Source organism: Pinus tabuliformis, chromosome J (assembly GCF_031772625.1).
Source record: "Pinus tabuliformis cultivar Carrire ecotype Pingquan chromosome J, CPIR1, whole genome shotgun sequence".
In the NCBI taxonomy this organism is placed as follows: Eukaryota; Viridiplantae; Streptophyta; class Pinopsida; order Pinales; family Pinaceae; genus Pinus; species Pinus tabuliformis.
The window spans coordinates 1,120,246,869-1,120,270,372 of NC_142295.1; the positions used below are offsets into that span (position 1 = coordinate 1,120,246,869).

The 23,504-nt window shown below is 34.5% G+C and overlaps 1 pseudogene; it reads left to right on the forward strand.

Annotated features, from left to right (window-relative positions):
* Positions 1-1,613: 1,613 nt before the first annotated feature.
* LOC149231004 (UDP-glucuronic acid decarboxylase 2 pseudogene) lies at positions 1,614-23,157 on the forward strand (annotated as a pseudogene).
* Positions 23,158-23,504: the final 347 nt, after the last annotated feature.

A 23,504-nucleotide genomic window follows, 5' to 3' on the forward strand; every position in this document is an offset into this window, starting at 1 on the left:
ATTGGTTTGATATTTTACGATTTAAATTGATTTTAAATAAGTTCTTGAAAAATCAATAGTTGTGAAGGTATTTTTAATTATATAAGTTTTTTTTAATTAAATGAATTAATAAATAGAAGAATTTAACTTTAAAGTTGTATTTATTTAAAATGACAGTGTTTACTTAGAATATTTTTTAAAATTTTAATTTAGTTCTCAATAATTAAGTTGAAAATAATTAATATTATTTTGTATTAATGGAGAAATGGTTACACAAGTTGTAACATATCTCCTTAGTTTAGGATTTGTTCCTAGAGTGTAGGAGTTTGGTTGCAACTTCCTGATCTCTAGTAATGTACTTAATGATGTAATTGCTCATTTCATGAATGTAGAGTGTATGGAGAGAGTTCTCTTTGTTTTGAGTGCAGTCTCCAGGTGCAGTACTCACATGTGAGCTGCAACTCCTTCTTTTTCAATTCAAGTCTGATTTTTATCTTGGTATCAAAGCACAGAGTAGGGATAGCCTTAATTTTTTTTTAGGATGCATCATTGATTACAGAACTATAGTGGCGGTGGAGTGTACAGAAGCATTCATAGAATCAGGTGGACTGCAGTAACACCTGAAGACAGGTCTCAGATGACTGATCATCTCTGAGCGGAAAATAGGGTTGGCGCGGTTTCGTCGCGAACAGTCGCACCATTTTTGAGTGGAAGAAAGGGTTGGCGTTGTTTATTAAGGAACAGTCGCGCCATTTGGCGTTGTTTTGAGAGTGATAATCGCGCCAGCGCGCCAGAAATTGCCATTGGCGCGGAAAAGAAAGCCTTAATCACGCCAGTTTCGGAAGACGCGTCGATTTTGTTTTTGGCGCGGATCTTTCGCCGTCGAGTAGCGCCAGCCTCTTTCTCTTTGGAAGATCTGCAATTTTTTACAGATCGGCCTTGCCCGGTGGTGGCACTTTGAAATTTCAGATCTGTTCGGTGGCAGCAAATCGGAGTTGCCCGGTGGTGGCGCATTGAAGTTCCTGATCTACTCGGTGGCAGCAGATCGGAGTTGCCCGGTGGTGGCGCATTGGAGTTCCTGATCTACTCGGTGGCAGCAAATCGGATTTGCCCGGTGGTGGCGCATTGGAGTTCCTGATCTGTTCAGTGGTAGCAGATCAGATTTGCCCGATGGTGGCGCATTGGAGTTCTTGATCTGTTCGGTGGCAGCAGATCGGACTTGCCCGGTGGTGGCGCATTGGAGTTCCTGATCTGTTCGGTGGTAGCAGATCGGATTTGCCCGGTGGTGGCGCATTGGAGTTCCTGATCTGTTTGGTGGCAGCAGATCGGACTTGCCCGGTGGTGGCTCATTGAAGACTTATTCATCAGAGGATCAGAAATTTTATCAGTCCAATATGAATAACAGTGATGAGTACTCTCTTAAGCCAGAAAAGACGTGGTCTATTATCAGGCCAGTAGATTATTTGCTCAGGGAGCAGCGGCTGCTGTTTATTTTGATAGGAATCGCCATCGCATCGACTTTCTTTATCCTTCAGCCTAGTTTTTTGGCTTCTAATGTTAATGAAAATGGAAGGTTTGTGTCCGAAAAACCTCATCGGGTTGTTTATGAGACGCCTGTTTCTCGGTTTGCTTAGTATCATTCGGGTTCGATGGTGAATTCGGGGGCTAAAGTGCCCCTAGGTTTGAAGAGAAAGTCCCTACGAGTTGTCATGATGGGTGGAGCTGGCTTTGTTGGCAGTCATCTACTTGACAGGCTCATGGCAAGAGGCGACAGTGTTATTGTTTTCGACAATTTCTTCACAGGAAGGAAGGAGAATGGTTTGCATCATTTTGGCAATCCAAGGTTTGAACGGATAAGGCATGATGTTGTGGAACCCTTATTGTTGGAGGTTGATCAGATCTACCATTTGGCTTGCCCTGCTTCCCCTGTGCATTACAAACACAATCCTGTGAAGACTATCAAAACTAATGATGTGGGAACCTTAAACATACTCAGACTTGCCAAGCGTGTTGGGGCACATTTTTTGCTTACAAGTACTAGTGAGGTTTATGGAGATCCTCTTGAACATCCTCAAATTGAAGCTTACTGGGGAAATGTTAATCCCATCGGAGTCCGCAGTTGCTATGATGAGGGTAAGAGAACAGCCGAAACTCTGACTATGGGAGCAAATGTTGAGGTTCGGATTGCTCGAATTTTCAATACATACGGTCCGCGAATGTGCCGTGATGATGGTCGGGTTGCAAGTAATTTTGTTGCTCAGGCTTTGCGCAAGGAGCCTTTGACAGTCTATGGAAATGGGAAACAGACACGGAGCTTCCAGTTCGTTTCTGATCTGGTTGAAGGCCTTATGCGACTTATGGAGGGCGAACATGTTGGTCCTTTCAATCTTGGGAATCCTGGGGAATTTACAATGTTAGAACTAGAACAGGTTGAAGAAGGAAAGGATGACTCTAACAGTGATTGGGACATTCCATTGCTAATGGAAGAAAACAGTGAGGAAGATGAAGAGCAGGAGCAGAAACAAGAAGAAGAAGTAACAGGAAATGTAATCAATAATGCAAGCCCAGAAAAGGCTGAAATAGACAGATTTGAGGTAAGTCCCCTACCAAGGAGATCAAGTAGGAATACTCGATTACCTTCTAAATTGAAAGACTATGCATTAATGTCAAAGTTTTTAAACATTGTAGAACCTGCAAATTATGAGGAAGCAAGTAAATCTGATGCATGGAGGGCTGCAATGTATGAGGAAATAGAATCAATAAACAGATACCATACTTGGGATTTGGTTGAATTGTCTGAAGGTAAAACCCCCATAGGATGCAAATGGTTGTATAAACCAAAAATAAATGCAGATGGGAGTATAGAGAAACTTAAAGCTAAATTGGTAGCAAAGGGTTACTCACAGCAAGAGAGAATAGATTTCAATGACACCTTTGCTCCTGTAGCCAAATTAAACACCATTAGAATGTTAATTTCCTTAGCAACAAAACACAAATGGCAGCTACACCAGCTAGATGTTAAGTCTACATTTCTGAATGGTGACTTGAAGGAAGAAATTTATTTAGTACAGCCTGAAGGTTTTGTGAAAAAGGGGCAAGAACATCTTGTGTGTAAATTGAAAAAGGTACTTTATGGTTTAAAATAGGCACCCAGGTCGTGGTATGAGAAAATTGACTCATTTTTTGTTCAGCATGGCTTTCATAGGAGCTTGAATGATCCAAATCTGTATACCAATTTTAATAAACAGAGGCAAATTATTTTGATTTCTTTGTATGTAGATGATATGATCATAACAGGGAATGCTAACAATCTGATCAAAGAAATCAGATGTCACAAGTGTGTGAGATGGAAAGACCTCGGAAACCTTCATTATTACTTGGGATTGGAGGTATGGAAAGACTCTAGACAAACCTTTCTTACTCAAGGGAAGTATGCCAGAAGCTTGCTAGAAAGGTTCAGAATGGAGCAGTGCAGATCAGCAGCAACACCATTATAGCAGAACTTAAAGTTGAGGAGTGATGACGGTACTAAAGAGGTGGATGCAACCATGTACGGACAACTAGTTGGCAGTTTGATAGATCTGACTACAACTAGACCAGATTTGGCATACTCTGTTAGTGTGTTGAGCCAGTTCATGACAAAACCACTCAAAAGTCACTGGATCGCAGCAAAAAGTGTGTTGAGGTATCTTAGTGGTACTAGTAATTATGGCATTTTGTACATTGACACTTCTGATGTTATTCTAGCAGGTTTTTCAGATTCTGATTGGGCAGGTAACTTGGATGATCGAAGATATATCACAGGTTACGCATTCACCATTGGATCCGGGGTCATAGCATGGAGCAGCAAAAATCAGAGCACTGTAGCTCTGCTTCATCGAGAGAAACTATTGTCAAAAGAGATATGTGTTGAATATTGTAAAACTTGTGATAACATAGCTGATATTTTTACTAAGCCTCTTGGGCGTGTAAAGTTTGAATTGTTTAGAGGGATGCTAGGAGTTCAGGATAATCCTTTCTCCATTAAGGGGGGGAGTTGAAAATAATTAATATTATTTTGTATTAATGGAGAAATGGTTACACAAGTTGTAACGTATCTCCTTAGTTTAGGATTTGTTCCTAGAGTGTATGAGTTTGGTTGCAACTTCCTGATCTCTAGTAATGTACTTAATGATGTAATTCCTCATTTGATGAATGTAGAGTGTACGGAGAGAGTTCTCTTTGTTTTGAGTGCAGTCTCCAGGTGCAGTACTCACCTGTGAGCTGCAACTCCTTCTTTTTCAATTCAAGTCTGATTTTTATCTAATTATTAAGTAGATGATATGGATTTAATTTTCATGGAATATTTTAGATTTTTTTTAGTAATCACGCATTATATGAACATAAATTATGGTTTTTTTGATATGTAGTATTAATAAGCTATAATATTCTAACAAATCAAGTTAAGTATTTTCATCCTAAAATGAAAATGAATATTCATAATTAAGAATCTTATTATATATTTTTTTAGTTATACATATATTTAATTAATACATTAATCTTTTTAATAATTAATATAATAATTTAAAATAAAATTAAGATTCAATTTATTTTTATAATTTTTTAAAAATTTGGTAATGTGAAATATATTATATTGTAAATACTGTGATTTACTAACCATAAAACAACACTATTTTTAAATAAAACACCTCTCTATTTATTTTATTTTATTTTTAACAAATGAAACCTTAATTAAAAGTTAAATTTCTACTTAATTTAAATCCATATCAACTTTATTAATCCAAGAGATTAAAAAGTTTGACAATTAAATCTAATTAAAAAAAATCATAAACAATTTTCCCATTACTCTAGCTAGAACGAAGAGACTCCTTTACAATTTAATTAAGCCAGACATTAAATTGGGGCATTAAATTTATAGCTGTGTCGTAAGAAGAGATTGCTACGAGACATCATCAAATGGAAAATACATGACGGTCATTTGTTTTCCATCGGAAATTATATGACGGTCATTTGTTTTTCATATATGGAATTTTATGTTTTAAGTTGCGAGTGTTAAAAAATACACAAATTTTGTATAATAATTAGGAGGTAGGTTTAAAGTAAAAAATAGAGTATTAAAAATGTTGAGATTTAAGTGATTCTTAAAAACTATAATTGAGTAGCAGTGACATTCCAAACAAAAAGTTATGTAATTTGGATAAGAGACAATGTCTGGAAATGGAAATAGAAATATATGAGGAATAAGATTTTATTTTATTTTAAAAAAAAAATTACAATTAAAAAATATGGAATAATATTACATATATATTAAAAGTAGATATATTAAGTAATTAATATCTTAACAAATATATAATTATAAAATTTAATTTTTATATTTTTACATGTTATTTAAATTATGTTTAGTTATTTATAATTATTTATTTCACATATATAAATATCCATGTCAAAATAGAAAATAATCTAGACTAAATCACCTCTTTCACTCACTAATGATAAAGGTTCTTACCATATAATTAATGAATAAAAATGGATCATCTATTATTATCAAATACAAACATATACAATACATTCTTTTTTTAATAAACACTGATATCAAACACTTTTAAGATTTTATAATGATTAAAAACAAAGTAAATGATTTATTAAATATATGTTCGCAATTTTGCAGCTAGAAAATTACACTACTCCAATTTCCTATTTTTTGATAAACACTCGTATCAAAGACTCCAAGATTTTATAATGATTAAAAAAAAAGTAAATGATTTATTAAATATATGTTCGCATTTTTTTCGGAGGAAAAAGCGCCATAGATTGTATTAAGTCAATATAAAAACCATGATTAGATACAAAAGGATGACTTGAACAACCCCATATCAAGACATCATTGAGAAAAAGCACATAAGAGGGATGACAGATAGCACAGCGTAACATGGAGACTGTGGAAAAAAGAGCAGACCAATATTCAAAACTTCTAGAAATTGGTTCCAGATCGAGAGAGGCAAAACTCATCGATACATATGCCTATCATCATAATCATTGAGAAAAAAACAAAGACCACAGATAGCCAAGCCCAAACTTTAGGCCTGTTTTCTTGGAACAGAGTAAAAAATTGAGCTGATGCGGTGCAAAATGGACTTATAGGGAACCTTGGAATCTCTGAAGATTTTATAGTTCCGCCACTTCCAAACACACCCGATCATGATAATAAGAAGAGGGCGCCTAGACTCGCATTGAGAACACCAACATTGAAAGGCTGCATGAACAGAAACAAAGACAATATGAGGAAATCCAAATAAAATGGCAAGATCATACTAGATATCCAGAGAGGAATTGCATTGAAAAAACATGTGAAGATTAGTCTCCTCTGCTGATTCGCACATCGAGCATTTGCTAGGACCATGCCAATTTCTCTTCCTCAGGTTGTCCCAAGACAGATTCCTATTATTGAACACCAACCATGTAAAAAAAATCATTCTAGGATGGCAGCTTGATTTCCAAAGAGCCAACAGAAAATTTGAGACAGAATTCAAAGCCTTTGAGCATATGATATGAGAGTAGATGTCTTTAACTCGCGTTGGCGCTATCGCATTTGACATGGACCAAGTTAGGTGGTCATTTAGCCCCCCACGAAGAATCCCGCTTGCTTGCAGAGAAGCTTTGACCGCATTCCACGTAGAAGAGAAGTCGGCAGGCAGACCAATGTCAACAGCGTCCTTCCATATAGGGGAAAGGCCAGACCAATTAGAGATGAGTTTATCCCATGTGAAGACATCGAATCTGTGCAAGACGAACAAGATATCTTTTGGGAAATAGGGGCTACGACTACATGCAATAGGATCAAGTCCAATTATGAGCCTGTTTCCAGAGTGAATTCTCCATCTCAGCTTTGACAAGAAATATTTCTCAACTTTCCTGAAGCTAAGCCAAATAGCCGATCCTTTTTTGATTCTAATTGCGCCATTTCTATACCAAGATTCTAGGCATTTACCTTTCAAATATTTCTGTTTTATAGTCTAGCTCCAAGGCCCGAACCCGAAGATCCCTCTCCAAAGCGATTTACACAAAAGAGCCTTGCCAAAAATCCTCAAATCCTTTAATCCCCATCCACCCAGATTCTTTGGCAATGAAATTCTGTCCATTTTAGATAGATGAAACTTCCTCTGTTCAGAACTTCCTCCCCATATGAAGTTTGCCGTAATCATGGTCATATTTTGGATAATGCTTACCGGAAGGAAGAATAGATGAGCCCAGAAAACCACCATCTGCAATAAAACAGCTTGAGAAAGTGTAACCCTGCCCGCCAAAGATAGACTCCTATATTCCCAAGCAGATATTTTTTTGTAAAGTCTTTCTGTCAACCATAACCAGTCATTTTTAGAGTAGCCTTTTGCTTTAAGATGAAAGCCCAAGTATTTGAGGCCTTGCTTGAGCGATTTGTATTCTATACCAAAGAGCTGAGAAATCCAATGCACTGTCTCCATGTCAACATCATTGTGATATAGCAATGATTTTGCTTTGTTTATAAGGAGTCCGGAAGCTCTTTGAAATCTGTCTAGAATATCTTTTAAACAGATCCATGATGATCTACAAAGCATTGCAAATAAAAGAACATCGTCTACGAAGAGGTTGTGTGAGATGAAGATGTGCCTGCAGATCTTTATGGATTTGCATCTATCTTCAGCCACTGCTTTGTTGATATAGATACTAAGTGAATTCATGGCTAGGATAAACAAGAGAGATGAGAGAGGACATCCCTGTCGCAGGCCTCTCTCAACTTGAAAGAAGTGAAAGGGAAACAAAAGTAAATGATTTATTAAATATATGTTCGCAATTGTGCAACTAGAAAATTACAATACTCCAATTTTTCTCTGTATTCTCTTTTTGAGTTTATACAAATCTGATTTCTAGCAAATGAACTAAGAAATAGTGATAATACTGAGTGCTACAGCTAAGCAGAGTACGAATTGTCTGAGTTCAACTACTCATTAAAGTTAAACTACGACCAGCCGCCTAGATAATTAGACGTCAATTAAAAATTATTTTAATGTTTCAAAATTGTGGGTGGCCGTCAAAAAAGTTTAAAAATCCCTTAAAAAAACGTTCAGCACAACTTCAAATTCCAGGCCGGCCAAACGTACTGACAACATTTAGTGCTAATAATCTCATTCACCGATCACATGTACTGTGTCGGATTAAGGTAGACCGTTGAAATTATTGTAATAATGAATTTACTGGTTTCTAGTTTTGAATGAATAAATGAAGACCATAAACACAGAAAACAGCACAACTTCAAATATCAGGCCGGCCAAACGTACTGACAACATTTAGTGCTAATAATCTCATTCACCATTGACATGTACTGTGTCAGATTAGGTTAAGCCGTGGAAATTATTGTAATAATGAATTTACTGGTTTCTAGTTTTTAATGAATAAATGAAGACCATAAAGACAGAAATCCATACTTACGAAATTATTTATTATTTTATTTGTCATAAAGAACCAAATGCTTATTTAGTTAATTTACTTAAATATGATTGAAGTAAATGTTTATTTAGTTGTTTTAGTATTCAAACAACAAGACTCTCACTCTGTGACTCTCCAAACCGTGGATGTCCCAATGAGCTTTATTTCTCTCTTTTTATAGGATGAGAAGGGGACAAACATTAGACAATTGTACTTAGATTTTGAGATATGGATCAAATCACACTAAAATCTCACGAAAATCAGTCACTATCAAAGTCAACTGACAAGACATTACTGTACATTGTGGATGCTTTTCAAGAGAAGCCTAAGAAGCCTTGGAGTCTTTTGAGTTATGTTCCCAATGGATTATGATGGTATGCTCCACTAGTCTCCCATACTTTTGTATAGATCCTTCGGACAATCATTGGTTTCTCGAGGATAATCTGATGGTTCACTTTTGTTAAGACTAACCAGTGATGATGTCCTCTCATGAAGTAGCCTAAAATTTGATCATCAGAAGAAAAAAAAGTTGATTATTATGATGGTATGCTCCACTAGTTTCCCATGCCTTTGTATAAATCCTTCAGACAATCATTGGTTTCCCAAGGATAAGCTGATGGTTCACTTTGGTTAAGACTAACCAATGATGATGTCGTCGGTTTCCCGAGGATAAGCTGATGGTTCACTTGGTTAAGACTAACCAATGATGATGTCGTCTTATGAAGTAGCCTAAAATTCGATCATCAGAAGTAAAAAAAATAAATAAAATAAAATAAAATAAAATTTAGATAAATTTAGATCTTCAATAGTCTTACACGAAAGGTGAAAACACTCCATGCACTCCTGGAAATCACTTAGAAAGTCTCTTTCAAAGTACCTTGGATCCATAGCAATCTTATTTATCCCATACCATCTCCACCATTCCTATAACCAAGTTGGTTGTAACTAATTGTGTAATGAAACAGGTCCAAAATTTAATAATGTATAATGTATTTCTGATCTTTCTTCTTTGCATAAGAGATCCCACCATAGATCTATATAGCCCTGGAAATTATAGGCAGTGTCAGGAAATACAAGCCTTGGATCCTTTTGTGGCCACATTATTCTTGCAAGACGTTCAAGATATATGGTTTTATTAATAGGATAATATTTATGAAATGTTTTGGTTCTATTGCTTCCCTCATTCCATATCAGACTGATATCATGAAAACTTTCCCTTAATGCTTCGTCTGCAAGATCAGAATACATCATTGAATTCTTATACACCATATCACGTATCCAAGTGATGGACTTAGGGTAAATATTTCTTTTTGGCACAAGGTGTTGTAAGTCCCGATGAGGCTGTAGATTTGCATCCATAACTTTGGTGTTTCTTAATTTCCAAGTGGGTTTCCATTTTTTAGCATAGATTGGCCATGAGGTGTTGTCTGGAATATTTCTAAGTTCTTATTGTTGTGTTTTAGGGTCCAACTCAGTGACAATAACCATTAGATGATTTTCTTTTTCTAGATACTCCCTACTCAAAAAATCTGGTAGACAATTTCTTTCTCCCTTTATATGCTCAACATCAAAATCAAAATTTGCAAACAAAGCTTGCCATCTGGAAAACTTAGATTCTTCAGGATTTTTGATGTCTTTTGTTAACACTTTCTTTAAAGCAGAAGCATCAGTCCTGAGAAGAAACCTTTTATGTATGAGGTTGATGTCAAATTTGTCTATACAATTCCATGCAACATTTACCTCTTTTTCAATTGTAGAATAGTTTTGTTCTGCTTGGTTCCATGTGCCTGAAGAGAACTGTATAACTTGTTCTTCTCCTTATTTAGTTTTCTTGAGAATACCTCCCCATCCAATGTTGTCGGCATCACTTTCTACAATTTTTGGCAAATCCTCATCTTCAAGGTAGAGAATAGGTAAACCTTAGATTTTATTTTTCTGATGGCATTGGTATGCTCTGAAGTCCAAGATATTTTTCCAATCTTTGATTTAACATTTTTCTGTCATGGGCACATCCTTCATAGAAATTGTTGACGTAGTTCAAACAACCTAGGAATCTGTGCAATTGTTTTTTATTTGTTATCATATCTCGGAATTTATCAGCAAATTCAAGTGCATGCTTTTGTAATGTGATTTGGCCATCCTCAATAGTATGTCCTCAGAATTTGATCTTTGTGTGAAACAATTCCATTTTCTTCTTGCTTAGTATGAGCCCACTTCTCTTAACTACCTATGTAAAAATTTGTACATGTTTGAAATGTTCTTCTGCAGATTTAAAGATTAACACATCATTAATATATACAATGAGCCAATCAAAGTACGGCTTGAAAATCTGGTCCATGACCTTTGAAATTTAGATGGTGCATGTTTTAGGCCAAAGGGCATAACATTCCACTGATAATGACCAGCAGGAATGCTGAAGGAAGTTTTGAATCTATCTTCTTCTTTTACTGCAACTTGCCAAAACCCAAGTTTCATATCAAATTTGGAAGGTAATGCTGCTAAATATAGTTGTTTCCACAGGTCATTCTGGCTTTCTTTTACTTCATAAATTCTCTATGTCCAATCTTTGTGGAAATCTTCATATTGGGACATTTTCTTACATTTGAGATTCATTTAGATCATCTCATGTTTATTTGCAATTTCTATTGTTGCTCCACACCAATGTTCTAGGATGAATGAGGTTAATTCTCCAATCATATTATTTTGGGGGTCACCATTTTCATTGTGGATAACATCTCCAGCTTCATCCTTAACAAATTATTCTTCCACGTTTGCAAGTAATTTAGGGGAAGATTCTACTTCCCACCATCTCTACAGGGTACCTGTAAAGCACTGGATGAGAGTTTTGCACAATTCAATTTCATATTTTCCTCTCATACACATAAGCTTAAATTCAGTGTACATCTCGTCAATCATTTGTCTGATTTGACCAGCACTCAAGCCATCAATATTCCATTCTTTATAAGATCTAGACTGAATGATATGAGTTTCTGGCATCTTTCCCTTGCCATTGCGGTAAGGAGTTGGATATCTAGTGAATTGGCTAGACAAAGGTTCATATATAGGCAAAAGATGTTGCCTTGAGGATCTTTTCCCTTCTTCTTTGGTCATGGTCCCTGTGAAAAGAGAATAGGATTCACTACAAGATTCTTTAGTGCCAGTGTGTTGCTTTGGTTTTTCTTGAGGAAATAGAAATGGAAACCTTTCTACATGTTTTGTGGCATGCTGAATGGGTACATGGTGGCTAAACAACATGGAAGTAGGGATATCCTTATCTTTGGTAGATATTGCAAGTTGTTCAAATTTTTCAGATAGTTTACCCATAAGAGTCTGAGTAGATTCAAACTCATAATCTACCTTTCTCTCCATGCTTTCAATTTGTGTTGTTGATTCTTTGACAAAACCTTTTAATACATAAACTGAAAAGTTGACATCATTCAAATTTTTATCCACACTATGTACAACGACTGATAGTGAGTCAAAACAGTCCTTTTGTTCAGAACTTTTTACTATATTCATCTCTAGCCCTTTAATTGTTGTATTTGTCTAGTTTATTTGTTCACTGGCCTTCTAGGTCCTTCCATCTATTCCTAGGGTTGAATCATCTTTTAATACTAAAGGAATGGCGTTGGCTCAATTGCTAGCTTCTCCTAGCATGATTTCCTTGTATGGAGGGAATGCGGTATTTGTTTTTAACTTGCTTCCATCACAAGCTGTCCAGAAATGTTTCTGTGCAGATGAAGTTTCTGCATCGGCCATATGTACTTTTGGTTGTTCCTTTAATTTCTTCTAGACATAAAAAGAAATCCATGAGTTTGTTTCTTCAATATACTTTTTCCATTCGAGAGAAAGAGCATATTTTTCATTAACAGATGCACTGAGACTAAATTATTTGGATTCAGGATGTGTATAGAGATCCCAATTTAGCATGTTCTTCATCCAGTCTCTATTAATCTTATGTTTAGGACACCCATCCATGAGGGAGAAGAATTTGTACATTTCAGGGATTGATGGCTTTTTGTAGTTTGGTGGAATAAGATTTTGAAATCTTGAAGATGGAATGAGACTATCTAGCCTTTCAAGATATCCCAAGCTATATTTTGGCATCCTAGGTGGTCTCATCTTGCTAAAAATTTCAGTGAAACGGGGGTCTTCATTCTCCAGAGTGGGTAATTCATGATTCATTAGGACAGTGTCATGAGGAAATGGAATGTCAGACCATTTTGGATTTGGAAATGAATTTGTAGTAATAGTAGAAGGGGCATCTTCAGTCCTGGGATTATGTTTTTTGTGGAGAACAACAATTGCGAGAGATTGTAAGAAATCTATTGTTTGGCAGACATGACATTTTACTTCGAGGGTGGAAAAATGTAATAACTGATCGAGTTCGAATAAATCAACATGTGAGCAGCTTACAGATGGAGTATTTACAGATGTGAAATTAAATGGCTGACATGAAATATGCTCTAAGTTTATATGGTATTTTGTGGCTTGATATGCTTCTTGTATTCTTTTGCAATCCAAAGTAGATCTTCTAGGGAAGGATAAAGTAGCTTTAGTTGGTCCTTCTTGTATCTGAGCAGTCGTGATACTTTGAACTTTGGGCGACTGAGGTAGATCTACTACCCAGTTTTTAGGAAAGCTAAGATCTTCCCATTTGAGGGTTTGATGCTCAATTTTTTGATTGTGAGCATCAGTGATTACCAGGCCACTGGATTTTGACTCTTGACTGGGTGTATGTAGAATGGCTGGATATAATGTGTTTGTGTACTTGAAACACCCTCTAGTATGAACTAAAATGTTTGTCCTATTTCTTTTCATATCAAAACCATTAGTTTTGATTTGCAATTGGAGGATTTCCTTAATGTGTTCATCATACACATATATTGAGAATTTGGGTGGCAATCAAACCATACTGATAAAGGAGCCACGATACCACCAATTAATGAATCAGTATATCTATTATGCGTGAGATCTCTAATAGTAGCCAACACATATGTATTAAGCCCTTTGTGGGTTAAAGAATTTATGGCCACCCGGATAGAGCCAAGATGTAGATAAGAAGTACCATGTCTTCGAGCTTCTTCCTGAAGCTTTTTAGGATCTAAAAGGGAAATGGTTTGAATGGATTCAACATTTTCTTGGATCTGAGAGACACATTCTTTGACAATGACTCTAGTTATAGCTTTCAAATGAAACACAGACAAATCACCATAAACTTCTGATGGGCTTATGGAAGGTAGAGCCCATTGGGCTGATGGCCGAATTTCTATTAACTCTATTCTGCAAAGTTAATCATTGAAGATGATGCACTATGAAACAGATTTTCCATATCAAAATTATTTTCTTGTGTTTCTTCTTTCTCAAGTTCTCTGAATGAAATAGATCTTCTTCTAGGTTCCATGTTATCTTTTGAGAGAGTGTAAAATATAAATACCTGTATGAACCAGATGTTACTAGCTCTGATACCAATTTGGATATTCTTGGTGTTGAAATAAAAGGCAATGTGATGGTTTGTAAGAAACCTTTGTTATGAGGGACAAGTATAAAATAACCAACTTTGACATCCTATAATCTCGCCGAGCCATGTGGTTCAACAGCAATAAGAAAAATATTTCCTAAAATACAGTCAATTGGAATATTTCCGACTGCAAACTTCATTGTCATACAATATCTTGGAAAACAAAGAGTTGCGCTCGAGACTTCATATTGGAAATCTTGTGTACATACCCCAGTGACTTGCCTATATGCAAGTGTCTAGTATTTGGCTGGGATCACTTTTTTTTAAAACATTTATGTCTGCACCCGAATCTATTAATGTTCTGAGAGTGAAGTTTCCTCCTTGTATATTAACATTTAATAGTACATGGTGCTGCTGATACTGAATGGTCATGATCTTCATATTGCCAAACCCTATGCCACTATTTTGCATATCTTCAAAAAATCTCGACATTAGGGTTTTCTTCTAGTTCTTGCCATTTTCCCTTTTCTATCTAAGATATTTTTGCTTTCAACTCAACTATTTCCTTTTTTAAATGATGAATCTCATGACTGACTTCTCCTAGAGTCAAAGACCTTGGTTTTGTATGTTGTTGGTTTCTTTGAAAATATTTTGTGTTTTTCTCATAAGAAGCATCAACAAACAATGCTTTAGAAATATTACCTCTTGAGGTATTACCAAGATCTCTGTGTTTGATTTGTAAAAAAGTTTCTAGAAGTTTTTCTTTCATTTCTCCTTCTACAAGCATCTTGATGCCTGCCAGAACTTTTGATTCATCATCATCAATAGTGTGTGCCATACACACTTTCTCTTTGGTTGGTGCCTTTTCTGTTTCTGTTTCTAAGCTAAAGTCTGAGTCTATCTCAAAAGGGCTACAGTTGCACTCATCAGTATCTGTGCAATTGCACTGTTGGACATTCCTTGTTCTTCAATATGTTCAGACTCAGATAAACTCGAATCAGATGATTTTGATGAACTACAACAATTTTTCTTCATCAGGTGTACTTATTCCTTGAAGCAGATTCTAGGCCTTCTAGAGGCACATTCTTGTGTCTTTTTGCCTCTATTTTCTCTTGACTCTCTTCCTTGAGGAGATTTGTTTGTAGTATGTCTAGTTTGTCCACGTAACCAACAGGTAATCATATTTTTTCTTTGAGACTTAAGATGGATATCTTTGGGCTCATAGTAATGTATTCTGGGCACTATTTTATATGATCATTTCTTGTGCCTATTTGACTTATGAGGATGAATTTTAGCCGATTGTTTATGACCTTTCTTCTGAGCTTTTCTATGTTTTCTTCTTTGCACAATTGGATCATCAACAATCAATCCATATTTACTGCAGATGGATTTGTTGTTACGTAGTCTGGACATCTTTTGTAAGGACTTACTGACTTTCATGCTGGTGCAAAGTCCTACCAAAGCTTTTGTTATGTTGAAATATATATCTCCACATGTATAATTTTCAAAAGAAGTTTGGAACACTTCTTGTTGCTGGATGTATTCAACAAATTTGACATCAAACAACAAGACTCTCACTCTTCGACTCAAATTTGAATTAGTAATTGAAGTAATATGAGATGTGTGAAAACAAAAAGATCTAAAATTCAAGTTAGCAAGGAGGTACAAAAAAAATGTTTATTTAGTTGATTGGATTAAATGGGGAAAAATATTTTTGAAAATTTTAATATATATTTTATTTTTAATAAATATTTTTTAATTAAATAAAATTAAAAAATTATTATGTTTATTTAATTAAAAATATAATATAATATTTAAAAAAAATTAATGATTATTTGTTTTTTTTAAAAGTTCTGCTTTCTATTACCTTAATAAGGTATCTGCTTTCCCTAATTTGTGTATCAGATAAACAAAAAGGCCTTCCAAAATTGTCCACAAACTTGGAGAATACAAAGGCATAGAGGTAGTGTTGTGGCCACTCACCCTAACAAAAAATAATTGTTATTTGATAAGAGATAGAAAGGCTAATTTTATCTAATTTATAGTAGTGCTTGCCTTCTAACGTCAATGGACAGTACAAATTACACACAACATGAGTCCCTTGGAGCCACGCAATGCATCTTGACTGGAGCCACAAGTTGTGTGCCACCTGCTTGCAGCTATCCGAAACATGATTGCCATTCTACAGGAACTAGTTGGCATTGTTTTGGTGGTTTCGTGACTTGAAATTAACCCTTATTATAGTAGGTATATTTGGTTGAGGCGTTGAGATAATTTCTCAACAAATCTGTTAAATCTTACTAGCTCCATAAATATGTAATGTGATTTGCAGTGTGTTGTTTTGGTGGTTTCGTGACTTGAAATTAACCCTTATTATAGTAGGTATATTTGGTTGAGGCGTTGAGATAATTTCTCAACCAATCTGTTAAATCTTACCAGCACCATAAATATGTAATGTGATTTGCAGTGTGTAATAGAACTTTTCGTTTGTATGTGCATCTCTCTGTTTTTATACTTGGTATAAAACTTTTCGTTTGTATGTGCATCTCTCTGTTTTTCTACTTGGTACCAGAGCTGGTAGCTCTGGGTTTACTCCTCACAACGGGCCCAGGTAGGTATGAGAGGAGTCTGAAAGATACGACTGCCCAACCACCAGATCTGTCATAATTTCTAGGATCGCGTGCCCAAAACCAGATTCTTGGAATGCTAAATATTTGGGTTGTGGTTTAGTAAACTTGGTTGCGAGGCCTTCCACATTTCCCCCAAACACTGCATCGGTTGGGTTTCCCTCAGACATGGCCTGAAGGGCTAAGACTTGCAACATCTATGAATTACCAATTTCCACAGTTTAAGTCCACCAATATTTCAGTTTTAATACCAACTGCAAGCGAAGAAGCCATTGACGCAGTTTAGATTAATCGTTTGGTGTTGTAGGCAATTGTAATTCAAAAGTTTGGCATATAGGTAGTTACATCTATAAATAAATCTTCATCCAATGCAGAGGCATTCATCCCTGCTGATGAGAGCCAAGGCGTCAGTAGCAATCACTCTAACGGAAGCACTCAAGTCGGATTCGATTGCCCAAGGCATGGAAATAATATTCGATAGCATGATAACATTGATTACCCATTGCTTCTCCGAGGATAATCCTAAGTGTGTCGATAAACATTGGGATTATGGAATGGAGGAATCCAACTAAGTAGTCAGCGGTTTTACATAGATACATCTCTCATGTGCTTAGTAATTCCTTTTCCTAATAAACCCAAAATTTTGTGGAGCATGTGAGGTCAACAGCGAGCATGGAGTATGATTAATGCTTGTGGAGCATGTGAGCTGGACAACGAATATGGAGTATGGTTAATGCTTGATGAGTTCAATTCGCTACGTTTTGACGAGTTCGATTAGCCATGATCTCAAGGATTTGTGTAAGCATTTTTTTTACTTCTTCCTATAGTGTCCTCTTAGAGTAGCGTACCGGATAAGCTTGCCTTCAAAATTCACACCAACGAGTGGAAAAATTGTGAAGCATGCAAAGTGTTATTTTACCTACATTCAGGTCGTAGCAGAAGCAGAGGGTTAAGCCATTTATGTTTTCGCCTTGCTCCAAGTAGGCTAACTAGTGTAGATCACAGGCTTCACACCAGAAGCTCGAGGAAATGTTGATGCCCCTTTGACTGTCGATGCCATCCTAAATTTGTAGAGGCATGAAACTCTGAGCGTGGAGATTCGGTACCAGAGGATAATCGTCTTGCTTCTAGAATTAAGGAGATTATTTAGGTACAGCACATGTTGTAAATGCATGCCTAGCCAATAAGGGTTGTGTGTGGGAAGGAGACGACCTAAGGGAATCTACAACGTTGCCTATCAATATTGGTGCATATTTGTGAGAAATCTAGCTACGGGATTCACCGCAAGAGCCTTAAGCAGTGGAGCCAATGTATGAGGTAATAATCTTTGCAGTAAGTATTTTTTAAAATATGGAGCAAATAGTGGTGGAGAAATTCAATTTTTTAAAATATGGAGCAAATAGTGGTTGAGAAATTCAATGGGTCAAACTTCTGTACCAAGTCCAAATGGATTTAATACATACAAATTTGTGCAATTTAGTAAAAGGACAAGAATCAGCACCGTAAGATCCAAAATAATTCGCTGATTGGTTGAAAAGAGAAGAGAAAGCTAAATCTGTTATAGGTCTTTCTTTGTGAGACTCTCAACTACATCTTATAGACCTATAAAAATCTTCTGCACAAATATGGTAAGAGTAAAGTCAAATATTTGGGGAAATTGTTGTGAACCCAAAATTCACCTTGAGGTTACAATTGTTCAAATTTAAGATGCATGAATAGATCTACAAAATACCATGGAACGAAAACTATCATGCCCAAAACCATGAGCAAAAACCATGCACAAAACCATAGGTAGGTGGGCCCTCCTAATATAGGGTCCAAAACAAATTTCCCTGGGCATTGTCCTGAACCTTGTAGTGGGGATCTACCACCGCCTCGTTGCGCATCGGCGCAACAAAGGGGGGGCTCCGCGCCCCTTCTAACCCCCTAGTTTCACTATTAGGGCTATTGGTGGAAAGAATATAACACAACCCAACATGCCAATTATCTCAGGACTCACATAACCTGGTAAACAAAAAAAGGGTTATAATTTATTTTATTTTTATGACTTTTTAGATTTTAGCAAGGTAAGATGTGTCATGAAGTAAGTGTTTTGATTCCTATCCACGTTTATCAGTAATTTAATTTATATGGTTAGGAAAGTATCTATTAATTTTTAATTGCATTACCTTTTGTCGTTTCTATCATATCCCAAAGTGAATATTATGTTTCCAGCTACTATAACATCAAAACAATAATACATCATAAACATGTTTATATTATGTCATATGCAGTCACATTCTAACAAACACATCATCATTATATGACATTTATTTTTCCTTAACCTCCTCCTACTTCTATTTATTTGTCCTTAACCCCCACCTACCTCTGTTGGCCCATGGTATTATAACAAAGCCTATTTACAAATTAGGAATCTTCATGGTAATGTGGAGATCAATCTCCATAGTTAAGAATGTTTTTTTGTTTGTTTGTTAGTAATGTGAGTCCCGAGATGACTAGCACACCTAACCTGTGGTTTGAGTAACCGCAACCCAAGGGAATCTAAGCCATCAAAATCACCTAGGATCACTCCTAGCCTAGGCCACACTAGCCCTTAGCATAGTTGGATTTTTGCCCATAAGGTTTCAAACTGATGGCCTTTTCACTATGGAATGCCTTAACATAACACATTGTCATGATCTATTCTATGCCCCATAGGCCTCCATAGTTAAGAATGTTATTACATGTTTTTCAAATGCCTATTTTTCCAAAATGTTTTTTTAAATTTATGTATGATTAACTTATATATTATTTTTTATATAATTAAATAATAATAATAATTTTAAATAATGTTACAATTTAGTTTATTTTTAGAACTTATTTAATTTTAACAATGTGAGATGTATCATGAAGTAAGTGTTTTGATGTCTATCTACATTTACCAGTCACTTAATTTATATGGCTATGCAAGTATCTATCTAGATGTTAATTGTATTACTTATTGTGATTTCTATCATATCCCAAAGCAAATAATTGTATTTCCAACTACTATAACATCAAAACAACAATACATCATCAATATATTTCTATTATGTCACATGCAATCACATTATAACAAACCCATCATCATTATATCACATTTAATTTTCCTTAACCTCCTCCTACTTCTCCCATTTATTTGTCCTTAACCTCTACTCACCTCTATTGACCCATGATATTGTAAAAAAACCTATTTACACAATAAAAATCTCCATAATAAAATAGAAATGAATCTCCATAATTTAAAATGTTATTTACATATTTTTGAATGTATTTTTTTTTCTAAAAAAATTTAAATTTATAACTATACCTCCTACTAATAATAATAATATAATTTATAATTTTAAAATATTTTAATTTCTATTTATATTTATAACCATTTAATTTAATTTAATTTACATAACTATACAAATATTTATATAATTTTTAATTACATTACTTTTTATGATTTCTATCATATGCCAAAGTAAATGTTGTATTTCTTGGTACCAACTATTATGACATCAAAACAAGAATACATCATCAATATCTCTCTATTAAATAATATGCAATCGCATTTTAACCAACCCATCATTTTATCACATTTATTTTTCCTAACCGCCACCTACCTCTCCCATTTACCTCCACATTTCCAGATACCAACTACTATAACATCAAAACAAGAATACATCATCAATATCTCTCTATTAAATAATATGCCATCACATTTTGACAAACCCATCATTATATCTCATTTATTTTCCTAACGGCCACCTATCGCTCCCATTTACATCCACCTAACTCTCCTATTTTTAAATCTGTCCGAAACATGGTGATCACAGGCCGGAGATATCTAATGAAGAAAAGCAAAAAGGACAAAACAGTTGAAATCTAGAAATGAAGATTTATTTCAAAGAGGAAAAACGAGTAAATAGCATACCTAAAAGTTAAAACATGTTGTAAAGACAAATGTGAGAATAAGACAATACATATGAGCTAACAAATCGATATTGGAGATTAATTCAATTATGAAGAGGCACACATAAAATAAAATTTTAATTTTGATTGGTTTGATATTTTACGATTTAAATTGATTTTATATAAATTTTTGAAAAGTTAATAGTTGCGCAGGTAAGTCTTATTATATAAGTTTTTTTTTTTTTTAATTAAATGAATTAATAAATAGAAGAATTTAATTTTAAAGTTGTATTTATTTAGAATGATAGTGTTTATTTAGAATATTTTTTAAAATTTTAATTTAATTCTCAATAATTGTTAAGTAGATGATAAGGATTTAATTTTCATGGAATATTTTAGATATTTTTTTAGTAATCATGCATTATATAAACATAAATAATGGTTTTTTTGATATGTAGTATTAATAAGTCATGATATTCTAACAAATCAAGCTAAAAATTTTCATCCTAAAATGAAAATGAATATTCATAATTAAAAATATTATTACATATTTTTTTAATTGAACATATATTTAATTAATGCATTAATTTTTTAATAATTAATAATAATAATTTAAAATAAAATTAAGATTCAATTTATTTTTATAATTTTTTAAAAAATTGGTAATGTGAAATATATTGTATTGTAAATACTATGATTTACTAACCATAAAACAACACTATTTTTAAATAAAACACATCTCTATTTATTTTATTTTATTTTTATCAAATGAAACTTTAATTAACGATTAATTTCCACTTAATTTAAAATCCATATCAACTTTATTAATCTAAGAGATTAAAAAGTTTGACAATTAAATCCAATTAAAAAAAAACATAAACAATTTTCCCATTACTCTAGCTAGAACGAAGAGACTCCTTTACAATTTAATTAAACCAGACATTAAATTGGGGCATTAAATTTATAGCTGTGTTGTAAGAAGAGATTGCTACGAGACATCATCAAATGGAAATTACATGACGGTCATTTGTTTTTCATCGGAGATTATATGAGGGTCATTTGTTTTTCATATATGGAATTTTATGTTTTAAGTTGCTAGTGTTAAAAAATATACAAATTTTGTATAATAATTAGGAGGTAGGCTTAAAGTTGAAAATAGAGTATTAAAAATGTTGAGATTTAAGTGATTCTTAAAAACTATAATGGAGTAGCAGTGATATTCCCAACAAAAAGTTATGTAATTTGGATAAGAGACAATGTGTAGAAATGGAAATAGAAATGTATGAGGAATAAGATTTTACTTTATTTCAAAATTTTATTTAATATGACATATATATTAAAAATAGATATATTAAGTAATCTTAACAAATATATATTTATAAAATTTAATTTTTATATTTTTACATGTTATTTAAATTATATTTGGTTATTTATAATTATTTATTTCACATATATAAGCAATATGCGTGCAGTGAATAATTTGCATAGACAGAAGAAGAGAATAGGGAAATAAATGAGGCTTACAACACAAATTGGAGAGTATGACTTGGATCGGGTTATCTTAGATATGGGATCTGATGCCAATGTCTTACCAAGGTAGACTTGGGAATCAATGGGTAAGCCAAAGATGCAATGGCATACTATTCAGCTAAATATGGAAAATCAATAGAAAATATTACCAGTAGGAAGGTTGTCTAATGTTGCAGTGGACATCGATGGAACGCGCACTACCGCTGTCTTCAAAGTGATTGAGATAGTAGACGATAGTAATCCTTAACTCACATTGCTTGGATTGGATTGGGAATTTTCCAACATGACTATAATCAATTTGAAGAAAAGACAAATTATATTCGGAATAAATAATATGAAGGTTATTTTTCCATTGGATCCATTAGAAGGGACGAGGCATACAGAACCTATCAAAGAGGAGTATAGCACAGATGATGTTGATAATATCTAACAGATCATCGTGAAGGAAGAGGAATTGATCAATCCCACTGCAAATGGAAAGCTTATTTGGGAGCAAGATAGTTCTTGTACCTTTTAGTTAGAAGAGGAAAATGGAAATCAAAGGTACCAAAATGTCAGAGACTATTAGCATTGGATCAAGTGTTGAGGGCTATGCTTGCTAGATGGCAGAGTACACATAAGAAGAATAAAGGAAATTGGTAGGAATGTAGAAGGTTCATGTGGGTAAGATTTGGACAAGTAGAAACAGAGCTCACAGACAAGTATGATGGAAAGAATGATCCTAGGGACCACAGAGAGCTCTATATGGTAGCATGGGGAGAAATTCTGTGAGAAGAATCGGTGCATGGTTTCATCCATACCTTAGAAATGATCCCTCGGAACTAGTATTTGGAAACTAAACTTCAACATGGCACTGATAGATGGGAGGAAATGGTAGATGGACTTGTGATGACATTCAGATTTTAAGATGATTGTCCACATATAGATGCAATGTTGAATATAGTTAAGAAAAATAATTTTGAAAATGAAGTTCCAGGTATCTGGAAACCTGATTGGGCTGCACAGATACAGAATTTGATAGAATGCTATAATCTAACTACTAAAGAGGATGAAGATCCTCGCAACATTGACATCAAAGAGCCAGAAAGACATTGTGAAGTAAATGGACCTGAGATAGAGATGTATGATTTAATGAACCCATTGAATATGAGGAAGGACTGTGAATATAGGGTCAGAAGTTGAGCTGAAATATTCGATCATAGGAGACTACTGGGATGATGACATTGTCAACAAGATAACAAATTTGTTGCATGAATACCAAGAGCTATTTCCCACTAAATTTTCAGACATGAAAGGCATCATAGGGGATTTGGGAGTTATGAGGATTTTGCTGAAGGTTGATGCAAAAACTATTAAGAGGAGGCCTTATAGACTGAACCCAAAATATAAGGAAAAGGTAAAAGAATAATTGGACAAGATGTTAACAACAGGGATAATTGAACCTCTTGAAGAGTCTGAATGGGTAAGCCCCATGGTAGTTCAGGAGAAGAAGGTGAAAGGGGAAATTAGAATCTACATGGACTTAAGAA